Source organism: Liolophura sinensis, chromosome 9, assembly GCF_032854445.1.
Source record: "Liolophura sinensis isolate JHLJ2023 chromosome 9, CUHK_Ljap_v2, whole genome shotgun sequence".
In the NCBI taxonomy this organism is placed as follows: domain Eukaryota; kingdom Metazoa; phylum Mollusca; class Polyplacophora; order Chitonida; family Chitonidae; genus Liolophura; species Liolophura sinensis.
The window spans coordinates 8,029,512-8,047,011 of record NC_088303.1 but is presented as its reverse complement, the minus strand read 5'-3'; the positions used below and the strand labels follow the sequence as shown (position 1 = coordinate 8,047,011).

General features: G+C 41.2%; 1 long non-coding RNA gene across 1 annotated transcript; it reads right to left on the bottom strand.

Annotated features, from left to right (window-relative positions):
- Positions 1 to 5,998: 5,998 nt before the first annotated feature.
- LOC135475084 (uncharacterized) lies at positions 5,999 to 17,136 on the bottom strand. The gene is made up of 4 exons (XR_010445021.1): positions 17,017 to 17,136; positions 13,416 to 13,487; positions 12,682 to 12,862; positions 5,999 to 6,390 (listed from the first exon to the last, which is right to left on the bottom strand). It is a non-coding gene; the product is annotated as an uncharacterized LOC135475084 (long non-coding RNA).
- Between the last annotated feature and the right edge of the window lie 364 nt (positions 17,137 to 17,500).

Below are 17,500 nucleotides of genomic sequence, written 5' to 3'. Positions count from 1 at the left end.
TAAAATAATTTTTTTCACCACTGCATGGGAGTCTAAAGGAATGCTGTGAAAAATTGAAGGCAGATTCCAAGTTCTATTAACAATATAATGAAAAAAAACGAGAAGAAAAAGAAAATCCAAATTAAGATTCACTGAATATGACCTCGTAGCCATGGAACAGAAAGACGATCGCTGTGAAAGACAGGCCTGTATATCGATCGACGCACGAGCTTGTTATTTTTCACGAGTGGCAAAAACGCCCACACAATGTATTTTCTATTTTAAAGCATACACGTGTAATCTGCGTTGCCTTAGGTTATAATGGTACTCCTGGTGGTCATGTGACCAGACATGGGTTCAACCAGGTCACGCCAAATTGGTTGTATTTGCAATCATAATTTACAGAACATCACAGATCGAACACATCATATTGAAGACACTATGGGCCTTATGCTTTAGTCATTCGGAATTTAAATAGAAAAATATGATACAAAGTAGGACTAAGCCAGAACAAAAGACAAGGCTCAGTTATTAACTAGAATCCGTATTATGAAAAATCTCAAATATCACAAACAGAATCAAATTATTGTATGACCTGTCTGTATATTATGTTTTCATCATAAAGTAAAATACTGTTAAATAAATTTTAATAAAACGTCAACAAAATAGTAAATTAAGCATAACACTAAATAAATGGTGTATACAAACACCTATCACACAGCTTCCTGAAGGAAAGAGAGAATGCCAGAAAATATTGCCCTAAAAGCATAAGAATGCTCAGCACAGCACTATTAATCGTCAACCATTTTATCCCATGATAGACCTGTCTCAAAAGTTTATTCATGAGCTGCTTCATAGTAAGCACATGGCCTAATTTGAGAATAAACCCATCTAAAACATCTGAAGAAACCTATTGCTGTTGACAAAGCAGGTGAATATTTAGCCTTGGGATCGGATGGCCACGTCCTAGCTTAGCTTCCACATTAACCGCTTTGAATCGTTGCATTCACTATAACCTGGAACCCGGAAGATAGGAGTTTCCTGTATATCGTTTCCAGTATAATATGACTCTGAGAAAGTGTGTCTGTTATTCTTTATATCAATCATTTGTCGGAATTGAACGTACATGCATATGAGGCATTCTCGTTTCAAGACATGTACATGATGGTCACATAGGTGTGTTGATGTGTATGGTAGCACTACACGTCATCCAGCTGGTTCAATTCGGAATGGATACATACTGGTTACATAAGTGATGTTGCTGTGTATGGTAGTACTACACGTCATCCAGCTGGTTCAATTCGGGATAGGTACATGCTGGTCACGTAAGTGATGTTAATGTGTATGGTAGTACTACATGTCATCCAGCTGGTTCAATTCGGGATAAGTACATGCTGGTCACGTAAGTGATGTTAATGTGTATGGTAGTACTACACGTCATCCAGCTGGTTCAATTCGGGATAGGTACATGCTGGTCACATACGTGATGTTGCTGTGTATGGTAGTACTACACGTCATCCAGCTGGTTCAATTCGGGATAGGTACATGCTGGTCACATACGTGATGTTGCTGTGTATGGTAGTGCTACACGTCATCCAGCTGGTTCAATTCGGGATAGGTACATGCTGGTCACATAAGTGATGTTGATGTGTATGGTAGTGCCACACGTCATCCAGCTGGTTCAATTCGGGATAGGTACATGCTGGTCACATAAGTGGTGCTGATGTGTATGGTAGTACCACATGTCATCCAGCTGGTTCAATTCGAGATAGGTACATGCTGGTCACGTAAGTGATGTTGATGTGTATGGTAGTACTACACGTCATCCAGCTGGTTTTCAATTCGGCATAAGTACATGCTGGTCACGTAAGTGATGTGATGTGTACGGTAGTACTACACGTCATCCCAGCTGGTTCAATTCGGGATAAGTACATGCTGATCACGTAAGTGATGCTGATGTGTATGGTAGTACTACACGTCATCCAGCTGGTTCAATTCAGGATAGGTGCATTGTTGGTCACATATGTGATGTTGCTGGGTATGGTAGTACTACACGTCATCCAGCTGGTTCAATTCGGGATAGGTACATGCTGGTCACATAAGTGATGTTGCTGTGTATGGTGGTGCTACACGTCATCCAGTCGGTTCAATTCGGGATAGGTACATGCTGGTCACATAAGTCCTGTTGATGTGTATGGTAGTACTTACACGTCATCCAGCTGGTTCATTCGGGATAGGTACATACTGGTCCACATAAGTGATGTTGCTGCGTATGGTAGTACGTACTACACGTCATCCAGCTGGTTCAATTCGGATAGGTACATGCTGGTCGCGTAAGTGATGTTGCTGTGTATAGTAGTGCTACACGTCATCCAACTGGTTCAATTCGGGATAGGTACATGCTGGTCACGTAAGTGATGTTGATGTGTATGGTAGTACTACATGTCATCCAGCTGGTTCAATTCGGGATAGGTACATGCTGGTCACATAAGTGGTGTTGATGTGTATGGTAGTACTACACGTCATCCAGCTGGTTCAATTCGGGATAAGTACATGCTGGTCACGTAAGTGATATTGATGTGTATTGGTAGTACTTACACGTCATCAGCTGGTTCAATTCGGGATAGGTAAATGCTGGTCACGTAAGTGATGCTGATGTGCATGGTAGTACTACACGTCATCCAGCTGGTTCAATTCGGGATAGGTACATGCACGTCACGTGATGTTGATGTGTATGGTTGTACATGGGACCTTGGTGACAATATGACCGATTGAGTGAGTGAGTGAGTGAGTGAGTGAGTGAAAGTTTTAAACGTCGCTTTCAACAATATTTCAGTTTCATCGCGACAATAAAACGTCAAGTAGTCGATCTACTACGGATAATTCATTTACTATTCAGTCAAAAAAGGACACCAGAAGTCACAAACACAGACGGTAGTTTAAAATTACAGTTTTCCAGCCATACCAATGGTAAAGAGAAAAATCAAAAATAGTATCACTTTCTACAGAATTGAAAAGTTCTGAAAGAGAGCTTACATGATAAAAGGAATCTCGTACAGGAGCAAAGTCGCCACAGTCAAGCAATATGTGCTTGACTGTGATCACAAGCAAAGCAATGAGGAGCATCTTCTCCTTTCAACAAATACCCATGCGTAGCACGTGTGTGACCGATACGACACCTCCTCAAAACGCAAGAGCGGAGACGATCCCTTGAAAGGGAAGCTGCTGGACCAACAAACTGACGAATATCATGCAGTTTGTTGGTTGTCTGGTCATCCCATTGAGCCTGAAACAAGCGCTTGATATAGGAGCAAATAAGTGAACGCAAGTCCGAATATGGACGTCAGTTTGGGTAGTAACGGAATGCAGAGCCGCCTTCGCGGCTTCATCTGCAAGCAGTATTCCCAGGGATACCCATATGCCCGGGCACTCAACAAAAGACAATGATAAAATCTTCATTAAGTCGTTTAAAAACATCTCCTGATAGACAGAATGTCTGGATGTACAGACGAACAAGCCCGAATTGCCTGGAGGCAGGAAGGGAGTCCGAGCAGATGAGAAATCTGCCACCTCCGAGCCCTGGAATGGACCGAAGTGCGCACAAAATTGCCTTGGCTTCGCAGTAAATACAGAACAGGAATTTGGAAACCGAGTTGAATGACCGATTGACGATGCTTACGTCACATAATGTACAAACTTACAGTTCAAAAGTTCGGTGTTTACCAGTTTTAATAAAACATAGCTAGGGCTCACCAAAATTATATAACTGAAAAATTCTTGAGTATGGAGCTAAACACCGATCAAATCATCCGTTGGGCGCAGAATTATGGGCGCAAAAATTATAGGTTCCTTATTATCCTATATTTTTAGAAAAGAATTCCTATATTTCGCCTATTTTTTATTAAAGACCTCCTATATTTTTTTTCTACATATTTTGCTGAGAGACACTCTGAGGGCCGTAACAGAATTTTCTTTCCCTGCTATATTAGAGCTAGGCAAAGACAATTAATCTGTATCTTTCAGCGCTAGCACCATCTGTGTGACCAGGATGTACCTATCCCAATCTGGAAGGCATACATTAGGCCAACATCACCTCATTTCATCAAGATAGCGATGTCCTACATCATTTACCTTGATTTACTGAACCATATTAACTCTTCAAAACACATTGGTCCCTAAACTTCTTAGGCTACAACAAATTAGTAAAACATGTAGGCGACTTAGATATACCCCGTGGTGCATGTTGGAAGGTGTTACCTTCGCTTGTACCTGTACAGTTAGTTTCATACGCAATAAATACCTTTTATTGACTTATTTATTGTTGTTTAAGGTCTTGACATGAACATGGTAATTCGCAAGACATCAAAGATAAAATATACCTCACAAGTTAAAGTATTGCTTTTGTTTATAGTGTTGTTTTGATTACACAATGTCTTATTTAAATATTCTCAGGTTTTATATCATTAGAAATAATACTCCTGTAGGTCTGTCTTTCCTTTTCAAGGGACAGAATTGTGGCTCTGCCCCTACCGCAAAACACATATACACGTACTGTAAGCATCGAACACAGAGCTTTGTGTACATTCTTCTGGAATTCACAGACGTGTAATGATTATGGCTTGAATGCTGACAGTTTCTTCAGTTAATTCGTACGGTGTGTTTGTCAAAATAGAGCTTGGGACAGTTTCACAAAACGTATTCTGGATTTAGCCTTTACTTCTATTCCAAATGAAATTAATAATTATATGTATCAAATCAAATAAACTACCGCTTATGGTTACAGCATCCGCCTCAAAGTCGAGAGGCCAGCCCGCTTCCGGAGCAGTAGATCCAGGGTCAACCCTGGGTCCAGTCACATCTAACACCTTAAAAGAGGAAGTTGTAACTTCCTCGCTTGGCGTTCAGCATGAAGGGGATAGTGCAACGACTGGTTGACCCGTATCAGTATAATGGCTCGGGTGGGGCGGCTTATTTGCCTTCGGTAAGGCGTCTCAGGTGGAAATAGCACTAGATAAAAGAGCAGTGGAAACCCGTCCCGCAACAGGGAGGCACATTACATGCACTCTAAAGGTTCCTTCGTCGTCATATGACTGAAAAATTGTTAAGCACGACGTTAAACCCCAAGCACCCCAAGACAACGGGATCAAACCCGGGTTGGGTCGTATCAAAGACTTTAAAAATGGTTGTTGGGATAAGGAAGCCTCATGTCCATGACTTGATCCCATCACGAGGCGATTTTAGCATGGCGATCTTGCCAGGACAGAGAAGGTGAGCAGCTTATTACATTCTTCTGTCATCTGGCGGCCAATTCAGACAGGTCAAATGTCTTCCGCTGCCGAAACTGGACGGCATCTACCATATCATGCACGCACGGTGACCTTAAAATTAAACAAATTCGTTACAACATACGTCCCTCCGTCATGTATCAACTCAATCAAATATTTTCACCCATAAGTTTGATAAGTATTGTCCACACTTTGTTTTTCTACACCAAAGTCCCAATCGTGAGTGAGTGAGTGCTTGGGGTTTAACGTCGTACTCAACATTTTTCAGTCATATGACGACGAAGGAATCATTAGGGTGCATGCACGTGTAATGTGCCTCCTTGTTGCAGGACGGATTTCCACCGCGCTTTTATTTAGTGCTGCATCACTGAGACGACTTACCGAAGGCCAGTAAGCCGTCCCGCCCGAGCCATTATACTGATACGGGTCAACCAGTCGTTGCACTATCCCCTTCATGCTGAACGCCAAGCGAGGAAGTTACAACTTCCCTCTTTTAAGTCTTAGGTGTGACTCGACCAAGGATTGATCCTGGATCTACCGGTCCCGAAGCGGACGCTCTACCAACTGTGCTATCCGGGCCGGTCAGTCCAATCGTTGCCAAAGTTCCGACTTTCTGTTATAGGGGGATTTTTCTATGTGTGCGACAGCTTATGCCAACCCCTGGATTAAGATAGACATCTATCTTAATCCAAGGCCAATGAAGCTCCGGAGAAATATAAAACAGGAAAACAACAGCTTTTGTCAGCATGCTATAGTCTTTTAATGCAAATTACCTCATTATCAATTTTATCCCCATGGTGATTATGAAACCTTTCCTTAAAGCACATTACCTGAACAGTTATTCAGTTCTTACACACACGGTTTTTTGTGCATGCAAAATATGTCAAACATGTACTTCCATTGCTCTTGAATGAGAATATCTTAGTTATTGTTATATGCTGGGTTAGATAAACCTTCACAACAGCAATAGTTTGGCCCACAATTACCAGCAGGCCAAGTGCAACCCTGATGAAACCCATAGATATGCGTCTGTAACCCCATGATATCGTCTTCCGTCTTTTTGTTATTGCTGTCACTGATTATCTTAGGATTTTTGTAGATGTGGTAGGAGAACAAACAAGCCAGCCTACAAGAAGAAGAAAACAACAAATTAAAAAAGAAAATTCGGTGAATTTACATGTATGTATGCAAAAATTACGGATGTATCACAATGCTTGACGAAACTGATTTGTGGGGTTGCAAAATCTTCAACATACGTGTTTGCTTTCATTCTACAGTAATTGTGACTTCCTGTCATCTATACTTAAGTGTGAATAACGAAGACCACAGCGCCACAATTAACATAAATGTACTTGGCCTATGGACAGCATGCCAATCTTTGCTACCTGCCATTTTCAATTCGTGTCAGCTGAACTCGGCATTGTCTGAAAAAATCCAAGGAACGGTAGGAATAAAGCCAATAAATGTACTTCAATACTTAGAATTGGTAAATTACCAAAGAGCTCACCTGTATGAGACACATGAATGTAAAACTTCAACTCAATGTTGAACTCAAATTATGAATTTTGTAATTTACGGCGATTAATATGCTCACAGATCATAGGCGATGGAACATATCTCTCTTGCATCGTTCTGCTTTACATGCCAGTAAAATCTCAGGGTTCATGATCATAAAACACTGCTGCCTTTGCAAGCAACTAAATCCCTTGTCCGTAGTAAGCAGTTTTTGTATTCATAAAACCATGTTATAAGCACCTGATCAGACAGTTGGCAACTAAGCACTTAGCAAATAACTAGGCTGACATACAATGTTGCAAGCTATTATCGGCCCTGTTACCCCACCATTCTGCATACTAGGGTACAGCCGTGGCGTCATCAGCTACCAACGACACAGATAACCACTGTCTCCCAGGATATACCCACAGACAGCACCGTTTTTCCTTCACTCAATCTAAGGACACGGCTATCATGGGATGAACATGGCCACCTTGCAACAACGATTATCCATTTTCCTCCATGGTGACATATGACTTGGACATCATTGGAATGACACCCCTTTCTGTTTACATCGTCCGCTTCATTCCTATGTGCACTGAGAGGCACGCACACATGTTTTCAGTCCAAACGTCCAATTACTCCGGGAGACTGGCAGATTCTTTCAAATCCCTTGTTCAATCGTGCAATATCCGAGAGATGCGATGAATTGCTCTACATGCAGTTGGTTTTGAAGCTTGAAGAGGATCGCCCTCACGACAGAGTGACATGTCCATGTGGCATAATACTGTAAAGTAATAGGGACTTGTTGATACAGCTCAAGTGCTGGGTTTCGCATTGTTGGGTGTCCAATCGCCATTTTCACTAAATGCACAATGAAGATATTCCCTGCACGTGTAAATCTGCATATTTTTTCTGCATATAACTTTCATCGAGGATAACAATGGGGTTTAGCCTGTCTCGGAAAACATGTTCTCTACACATTATAAGTGGTTTATTTTTCCCAACATAAATATGCATCCTGCCATGTTTTTGTTTACGGTGTAAATCCCATTTTATTGGTTGTCAGTAAGTGAGAGTCACCCGAGAACAACTCGAACTTTAGCAGACTACATAGCATCCAAATTAGCAAAGTTTTACGAATATCAGTTAGTTTTCCAGTTAAGCTTAGCTATCAAATGAAGGCTAATTCAGTAGACAACAGGCTTAGCAGCCTTTTTTTTGAATACGAGTCCAGGTCTATACATACAATACCTTTTAAAATATCAACCCTAACATTTTGATAAACAGCTCAATACATGCAGTACTTGTTGAGACACCACCCTTACATTTTGCTGAACACTGATTCTAATACACTACACACTAAATCAGGAATTCCGTAATTTATGGAATTTAACATGTACACACCAAATCAACAATGGAATATCTCCCTTGTGCTATTCCGCTTTACATGTGTACAAACCTTGCCCAGCTAACAAAGGAGCGCCCGCTTCACAGAAGTCCCCTCGTTTCAAAGGGACTTCAGAGGAACTTCTTATAAACCCACAAGAAAGTGGGGGCTTCAAAGGGGATTCAAGTGGACTTCCCTGAAGTCCCTGGGTGCTTCCCAGGGACTTTTGGAAGACAGTTGCCCACACCAAGGGACTTCAGAGGGACATCTTAGACTCAGCTTTATAGTTTAGAGGATGCAGGAGGCTCCTGGAGAGCTCCTTGGCATTTGCCACTTTTGCCAAGGGCATTAGGGACTTCAGGGACTTGAACTAGCTTCCTGGGGTTTCATGGTTTAATCCCTACCTCTGCTGCTCTCATGGTCAAGCTTGTGAGTAATTCAACCTCCTGGGTAGTAATAAAGCACATGCATTAAGGAAATATATATATAGGAAATATCAAAATAGGACAGTGTGTACTCACTTAATATGGGATGTATAGAAAACTGTCTTCTTACTGTAATCTGCCATCTGACCAGGAGGAATTCAGAGTTGGAAGATGTACAAAATCTGGGCTTCCTTTTCTAAGTCTTACAAACAATGGTAATGGGCTCCAATTTTGCATTAATGACACTATGTGATGATGAATATCTAGTTGAGCCACACAGAGAAGTTTGTGTTTACAGAATGTTTAGCAGTACTATAATGTCCTAAAACCTGTCAAAAAGGCTAGTACGTAGCCTTAAATGCCATCCTGATATCTGTTGATTGCATGTGCAAGTACATGTTTCATACAAGTTATTTTTTGTGATAAACAATCTTTATTTTTTTTTGCATAGTATGAAAGTAGATAGTTTAGACATCATTAAAAATACAATAATACAGATTTTATTTAGTAACTAATATTAAATACTATTCTAAATTTGTTCTGTTTTTATGGAAAGTAAAAGGTGGAAAAGACCATTGGGTAACTGACAGCTCTGGATATGTCTTGTCGATCCTGGCACAGTAGACAGTTTACAATATTTTATAATACACAAATGCTTTCTAGATTTTGTGCCACCTGTATCATTTTGCCAGACGAAGTTACATGTATGTTTGTTGCTGACACCACATTTACATATTTCAGGTACATGTATAGTTCTTGCAATGAGGTAGGTTTGCCCAACAAATAAAATCATAGATAGAATATCTGCTTTCCCGTAAGGTTACAATGATGAACTGCGTGTTTTTTTGGGGGGGATGTCAGAGGCACTTCTAAGGGATAAGGGGTGCTTCAAAGGAACTTTTCGCTGTGCTTCGAAGGGATTCAAAGGGACTTCAGAGTTGCTTCTACATTACTTCAAGGTTGCTTCTAAGGCACTTCTATGGGACTTCAGTGGTACTTATAGGGGACTCCTTCTGCACGGGCTTCATAGGGACTTCCAGAAAGTCCCTTTGATGCTTCATTTGTATTTTTTCGACGGACTTCAACGACACTTTTCAATGATGGCTTAAATTGGCGAAAGGACTTCCCTAGCGCTCTACAGTTGAAAGTCTCAGAGAAGTGGGCACTTCCCTGGGACTTACTGCTTCACTAGGGAACTTCAAAGGAACTTCAGGAGGACTCTTTTTGTTGCTCGGTGAGCTCAATACATGCAGTACATTTCAAGATGCCACCCTTTAAATTTTGCTTAACACTGCTTTCTATGATATTGGACATTAGTGCTTAGGATACAACATAAGCGACACATGCACTTTATACAGACAAGCTTAAAATGGCAAACAACTTGTTTAAGAAGGAGTTAAAACAATTATGGTGAAAAAAGGATGATCTTAAATTTATGACGGCTGCACAGTAGCAAGTTTTACCATAACATGATTCGAAAATGGAGGTTTCCCATTGGTGGCATTGCTTACATACATGTACGTGTTAACTGTGGTGTTACACTCTCCCCAGACAAGGATAAGGTAGGTCTGACTGACTCACATCATCCCTATTTCAGAATAAGGTAGAGTTCAATAACTCTGACACTGTCCCAAGGCCAAGATAAGGTTAGGCTGAATGACTCACACCATCCCCATGTCAGGATAAGGTAGGACTGTGTGGCTCACACCATCCCCAGACCAGGATAAGGTAGGACTGTGTGACTCATATCATCCTCATTTCAGGACAACGTAGAACTTTGTAACTCACACCATGCCCATTTCAGGACAAGGTAGGACTGTGTGACTCACGCCACCCCTATGTCAGGATAAGATAGGGCTGAATGACTCACACCATCCCCACATCAGGAAAAGGTAGGGCTGTGTGGCTCACACCATCCCCAGACCAGGATAAGGTAGGCCTAAGAGACTGACACCTTTCCCATGTCAGAATAAGGTAGGGCCGAGTGACTCACATCATCCCCATGCCAGGATAAGGTAGGGCTACGTGCCTCACACCGTCCCCATGTCAGGATAAGGTAGGGTTGAGTGGCTCACACCATCCCCATGTCAGGATAACGTAGGGCTGTGTGGCTCACATCATCCCCATGTCAGGATAAGGTAGGGCTGTGTGGCTCACATCATCCACATGTCAGGATAAGGTAGGGCTGAGTGGCTCACACTGTCCCCATGTCAGGATAAGGTAGGGCTGAGTGGTTCACACCGTCCCTATGTCAGGATAAGGTAGGGCTGTGTGGCTCACATCATCCCCATGTCAGCATAAGGTAGGGTTGAGTGGCTCACACCATCCCCATGCCAGGATAAGGTAGGGCTGAGTGGCTCACATCATACCCATGTCAGGATAAGATAGGGCTGAGTGGCTCACACCATCCCCATGTTAGAATAAGGTAGGGCTGAGTGGCTCACATCATCCCCATGTTAGAATAAGGTAGGGCTGAGAGGCTCACACCATCCCCATGCCAGGATAAGGTAGGGCTGAGTGATTCACACCATCCCCATGTCAGGATAAGGTAGGGTTGAGTGGCTCACACCATCCCCATGTCAGGATAAGGTAAGACTGAGTGGCTCACATCATCCCCATGTCGGGATAAGGTAGGGTTGAGTGATTCACACCGTCCCCATGCCATGATAAGGTAGGGCTGTGTGGCTCACATCATCCCCATGTCAGGATAAGGTAGGGTTGAGTGATTCACACCGTCCCTATGTCAGGATAAGGTAGGGTTGAGTGGTTCACATCGTCCCCATGTCAGGATAAGGTAGGGCTGAGTGATTCATACCATCCCTATGTCAGGATAAGGTAGGGCTGCGTGGCTCACATCGTCCCCATGTCAGGATAAGGTAGGGCTGAGTGATTCATACCATCCCCATGCCAGGATAAGGTAGGGCTGAGTGGCTCACACCGTCCCCATGCCAGGATAAAGTAGGGCTGAGTGGCTCACATCATCCCCATGTCAGGATAAGGTAGGGTTGTGTGGCTCACATCATCCCCATGCCAGGATAAGGTAGGGCTGAGTGGTTCACACCGTCCCCATGTCAGGATAAGGTAGGGCTGAGTGGCTCACATCATCTCCATGTCAGGATAAGGTAGGGCTGAGTGGCTCACATCATCCCCATGTCAGGATAAGGTAGGGCTGAGTGGCTCACATCATCACCATGTCAGGATAAGGTAGAACTGAATGGCTCACACTGTCCACATGTCAGGATAAGGTAGGGCTGTGTGGCTCACACCATCCTCATGTCAGAAGAAGGTAGGGCTGAGCGGCTCACACTGTCCACATGTCAGGATAAGGTAGGGCTGAGTGGCTCACACCGTCCACATGTCAGGATAAGGTAGGGCAAAATGACAAATATTCCATTTAGGGTGATTAGACATAATAGTCGAGATAGATAGGTGTTAAAGGTATTTTACAGTTATAGTGCAGGGACATATAAATCTCTCACCTTCATCATTCAAATCAAAACTTAAAAGCAAGGTGCATGTTTAAGGATTCTTCTATACTGAGTTATCAGGGAGGATGGCCAACTCGGAGTAGTTAAGGTGTTTGTTTTCCAATCTCTGGGACATACTAGCTGCCAGTTCAATCCCAGCTTTAGACAGAGAATATGCAGATTCCTCCACTTCCACTGTTCATGGGGTTTTGGTGACAAAGGGTTTGATACTGTTTGGAGGACCATTTGCACAGTCTTAAATTTGTTGAAGACTGCTTGTCATATGTGACGTATAGAAATGTACGTCACATGCGGGAAGTTTGTCAGTAGGCTAGCCTGCCAAAGATCAGTGAGCATCCCACAGGCATCACATCCATAAAATTGACCATTATCTTATGAGTGCAAATTTCTTGAGTATGATAATAAAACGAATAAAAAGACTTTGAAACATATACACAGAAAACTTTTTGAGTATATAGGTAAAGGTGCACTCAATGTAAGCTGCAAGCTTTAGGAGTTATGCCAACTATGGAAAAGGTGACTCCAAGACCCACCAGAACACACAGAAAAAAGCTGCAAAATATCACTACCCCTAGAGAGACTGATATAATACATTTAATAAAATGTTTACGTATATTTACCCATTACTAGTGCACAGATCTGTGCATGTTTTCGTCCCGTTGCAGGATCTCCTCACTGCCCACAACATGGCAGTTTTGTTAGTCCGGGTTATACAGGTTCCCTGAGCTATGACATCATAAAAGTTGTAAATCCAAGGCATATAGTCAGACAATCTGACTTCTTCACTACTTGCCGTAAACACTACAAAAGTATGAAAATTTATATTTTCATATATATTTGTTTATACAGTAACTATCATGTTTAACAAAACAAAAGACAAAAAACATACACTTACATTTTACAGACTGTAAAAGACTGGATTTAATCATTCCTTCAGAACCCATGTGCCGTACTCAAGAATAGCACTATGGTGGGAGGAAACCAGGCAGTGCCTGGGGGAAACCCATGACCATCCACAGGTTGCTGAAAGACCTTCACACACATGTCCAGCATGAGACCATCCTGCTTATGTCCAGTGAAGGCATTGATGAGAAGCTCCTGGGTCTTTGTGACCAGACATACCTACTAAATAAAGCTGAGAACTCTGTAAATCGACCTTGTGACCATGTACAGTATCTGGTAGCATCAGGGAAGCAACTGGGAGCAGTTTTAGTCTATTAACACACACTTATCAAGGTGACAATTGCTGATTCAGCTTTTGTTTTGATCTTTACATTTCTGCCACTACATTGAAACATCCATGCACAGCACCAACATTATGGCAAACATTATGACTAACCTCCAGATTACTTACATAATCCCAACATCCCAACTACCAACAAACACAGAGTTACCCTCATCATCTCTTCCTCAGCTGGTCAAGTTTCTGCAAGTCAAATCAAAGTAACGCTAGTTAATCAGTCATATCAACATTCCTCCAAATTCAAACCAGGGGTAGACCATTTGCAATGTCACTCGGTTTATACAGGTGATGGGCGATATACAATTTCCGAAAATCTGGCCTAAGGGTAGAGACTTCTGCCATTCTTAGGCCAGAAGACGTACAGATACAATGTCATAATCGGGTGCACACCACTCGATTATGACATTGTTTCTGTATTCAGCTACCCCATCCACAAATATCCCTCTTAATATCCAAATGCTCTTAATACACTGCCTGTCCGCAAGCAAAGACATTAACGCACCTTTTGCAACCATTGACACTGGCCTTTATTCGATATTTCCTCAGAAAATCTCAGTCGAATTCGAAAATAAGGTCTGCTTTGAGCTACTCACCACGTGATGCCGTCTACCCGACTGAAGTAAATTGGTACGTCAATCACGCTGACGTCTATTAAAAATCTGACATCATGTAAAAATATATCACGTTATTTAAGTATTTCAATCTATAGAACAGCTCAGCACGCAAAGGTGGACAACGATGTTGTTTTGAAAGCTGAAGTGCCAGATGCTTTTAAAATGACAAGAAATTGACACCTCATAGTCATCCAACGGGTATGCGTATCCGTAGATAGAAATGCTCGTGAAGTGTTTTCACCCGTACCCAATTTGATACCCGCAAAATTGTGTTGCCATATTTTGGGGGGCATATACATTACTGAACTTGTGACCAGTGTCCTTTTGTTTCCATAGGGAGTCAAGATTTCAAATTAATTACTCATCAATGAGATAACCATTGTAAGATGAAACCTTGTAAACATCGCAGCTGTACGCGTCTTTCTACGATAAGGTATAGAATTCTCCGTGAGCCAATTCTGTACCTTCAAACCAGACCTAAAATCTTGCGAAATATTAATTGCTGAGAATAATGTTACTCTGATTATAACCTGCGCGAAATGTTTACAAACACTGACAAAACTTGGACGCAGGTCTATGGGCTTACCTCCAAGGACAAGTTGTTCAGGCTATAGCCAAGGTTTTACGTGTAGCTCACTTACGTAAATCCCCTAGTTTATTTTTGAGAATTAAATTGATTCAGACATGGACTGGTATAATCACGGTGACGAATTGAGACCTTACACCAAGATAATCGATGAAAAATGATCAAAACGTAAGATTTTTGTTTTAAACCTACGTTATCAAAGAATCCCCAACAGTGCATCGAACAAAGTGTAAATCTCATTTCAACTGTATGAGAGCCACCCCACTTCACTCTGTCAAAAGTATCAGCTGGACAGGGTTTTCGTTATATTTTCAGATGCTCGCCATCTGTGTCCAGAACCTTGAAAAGCTAGTGCAAACTGTTGACTTAAATTATGCCATAGTACTCATAAAAATGTTTAACAGTTGTTTACCTGTTAGTTTTATTGTAAATGTCTAAGAATATTTATTTTAAGGAATGCCAAATATTGAGTGATATAATTTAGTACTGTGTTTGATCATTGTTGAGGAAGTCTGATCAATCATTTAAACAGGAATGCATGATTGTTCTTACCATTTGGTCTCCTTCTGTGAAAGAAAAAAAAACAAGACCTATCTACCCTCATTTGTTATGAAGGGCTTATAAGTATAATTTTATCAGTCAACAGAAAATAGTGCCTTCAGAATATGCTTGAATGAACACTTTTCAAACATGCCAAAAGGTTGAAGAATTACAGTAATGAGTAAACTTAGAATGTAGGGATGAGTTTATTTTTATGGAAGACTTTAAAATAAGCCAAGTCAGAGTTATCTATCCAAGGAAACAGGGTTAAATATTTATATGCTTTGGGGCGAGGCAGCAACAAGTACCATTTTTAAGGTCTTTGGTAAGACTCAACCCAAGTATGATCCATGGTCTCCCGACTAAATGGTTAAAGGTGAACTACCAGGATTTTGAACTGACATTTGCTACTCGTGTTCAACAAGAAACAAAGCGCACAATAATGGACATTCTACAATTGCCCCAAATGCCATGGCTTGTTCCCCATGGCCATATTTTCTAAAAACATTAACAACAGGCACCACCCATCAGTTTTAAACACAAAGAGATATAATTACGTGACTGACATTTTCCTTAAAATGTAACATTAGTCAATTGTTAATATATATATATATATATTAAGAATAACTGATAAAATAGAATGTTTTCAATAAAATTGTAAATTGTACTGTCGACATTAATTGACAGTATTCTTTTCTATAGTTGTAGCTTAGATCTTTCTAGAAACTAGATTATCTCCTCCATGATTATTACAATGCAGTATTGAGCATCTTAACAAGTACATTAAAGGATAAGGCAACAACCCTTTGATGTTTATATAAAATGAAAGACAACTATTCAGAAGTATCTTACTCTAGCTGTTCAAAAAACTGATATAAAAATCTATATACAACACCAGATACGTTGGTGAGTGAAGGTAGTCTTAAATGATGCAGCTTCAGCATGTCAACACTACTGAGAGCAGGTAATTAGGTTGGAAGTTACAATCACTTAAACTCTTTGGCATAAAGCGGTCAAAGATACTGAGCTGTATTCTTCCACATTGTGGGGTGTTTGGCGTCTTGATTCAAAGTTTCAATGGCTGAATTTTTTAACCCAGTATCTGACAGTTTATACGGTACTTTGTTTAGTATCGATGGATTTTGACCAAATAAACCTCTCCTAGCTAGATGTTTAATGGTCATATGTCAGATTGCAGGGTATGAATAGCAGTTTTAAGTTTCAAACCTCAAGTCTGATTTGTCTGTTTTCCTGGCATTTACCAAGAAGGCATAAGAACTCCTTTCTATTTATAGAACAGTTTGCACATTCGATCAGAATTTAATTTTTCACTGCAATGGCTTATGATGGTGAAGAGAAAGTGGTTCTCAGATTTAATGGAATTGTCTCCCTTTAACCTAAAAGGTTGATTTTGATCCAATGTCATCATATGAGTTGTCTCCCGTGTAAAGTCAAGAATGAGAGATAATATATGGATCTTGTAAATTTTGAACTGGATGGAGATTTGCGCGCTTCTTACAAGTAAATTGCCGCCAAACGGAACTACACATGCAAGCAGAAAGGCCTTCAACATCAGGAAATGTAAGATTTATGATGTATGGCGTCCAGTGATTCAGAGGGGACGGCTTTACTTTACGAGAAAAGTAGGCCTACAAGGTAGCACTAGTTGTAGTGCCTAATGGTCTTAATTGTTAAAATTAAAGCGAGCAAAGGTATGGTGCTAAAATGTAATGCTATTCCTTAAATTTATCCCAAAGCGAAGGACATTTGAGTGACTCAATATATAGGAGACTCGATTCTTCACATCGCGCTTGACGAGGTCATCTTCTATCTTCGAACGGTCACGAAATATGAACTCTTCTTTCACAAAGCAGACATAATATGGAATATTAAAATGATAACTGTCGAAAACAGTTGTCAACAAAAGTAATGTATCGACGTTTATGAATAATAATAGTGCAGATATACTAACCAAAGGCATCCAGAAATTAATTTGTGGACACGTACATTATGCCATTCATAAACGGTTGTTTGTTCTTGGCGCGCAGGCCTACGTAGTTCCCTGGTGTATTCTGCGTACCTTGAAGCGATTAGCGCCATCTGACGTCAGGGGGAGGGAACCAGCCTACTTTCAGTCACCAGGAAATGACGGGAAACCAGTCAAGCCGGACTGGCTGGTTCTTTCCACCTGACGTCAAATTGCGCTAATCAAATTCAAGGTACATGTACGCAGAATACGTCATGGAACCAGATTACCTTGCCGGAGGGCTCAACAAGCAAGTAATACTGCACCTAAATATGTTTCTGTGTTTGTACACTGAAAATATACACTGTATGCACAGTGTGCATGTAGAAAATATTCACTGTATGCACGGTGCGCATGTAGAAAATATACACTGTATTCACAGTGTGTACGTAGAAAATATACACTGTATGCACAGCGTGCATGTAGGAAA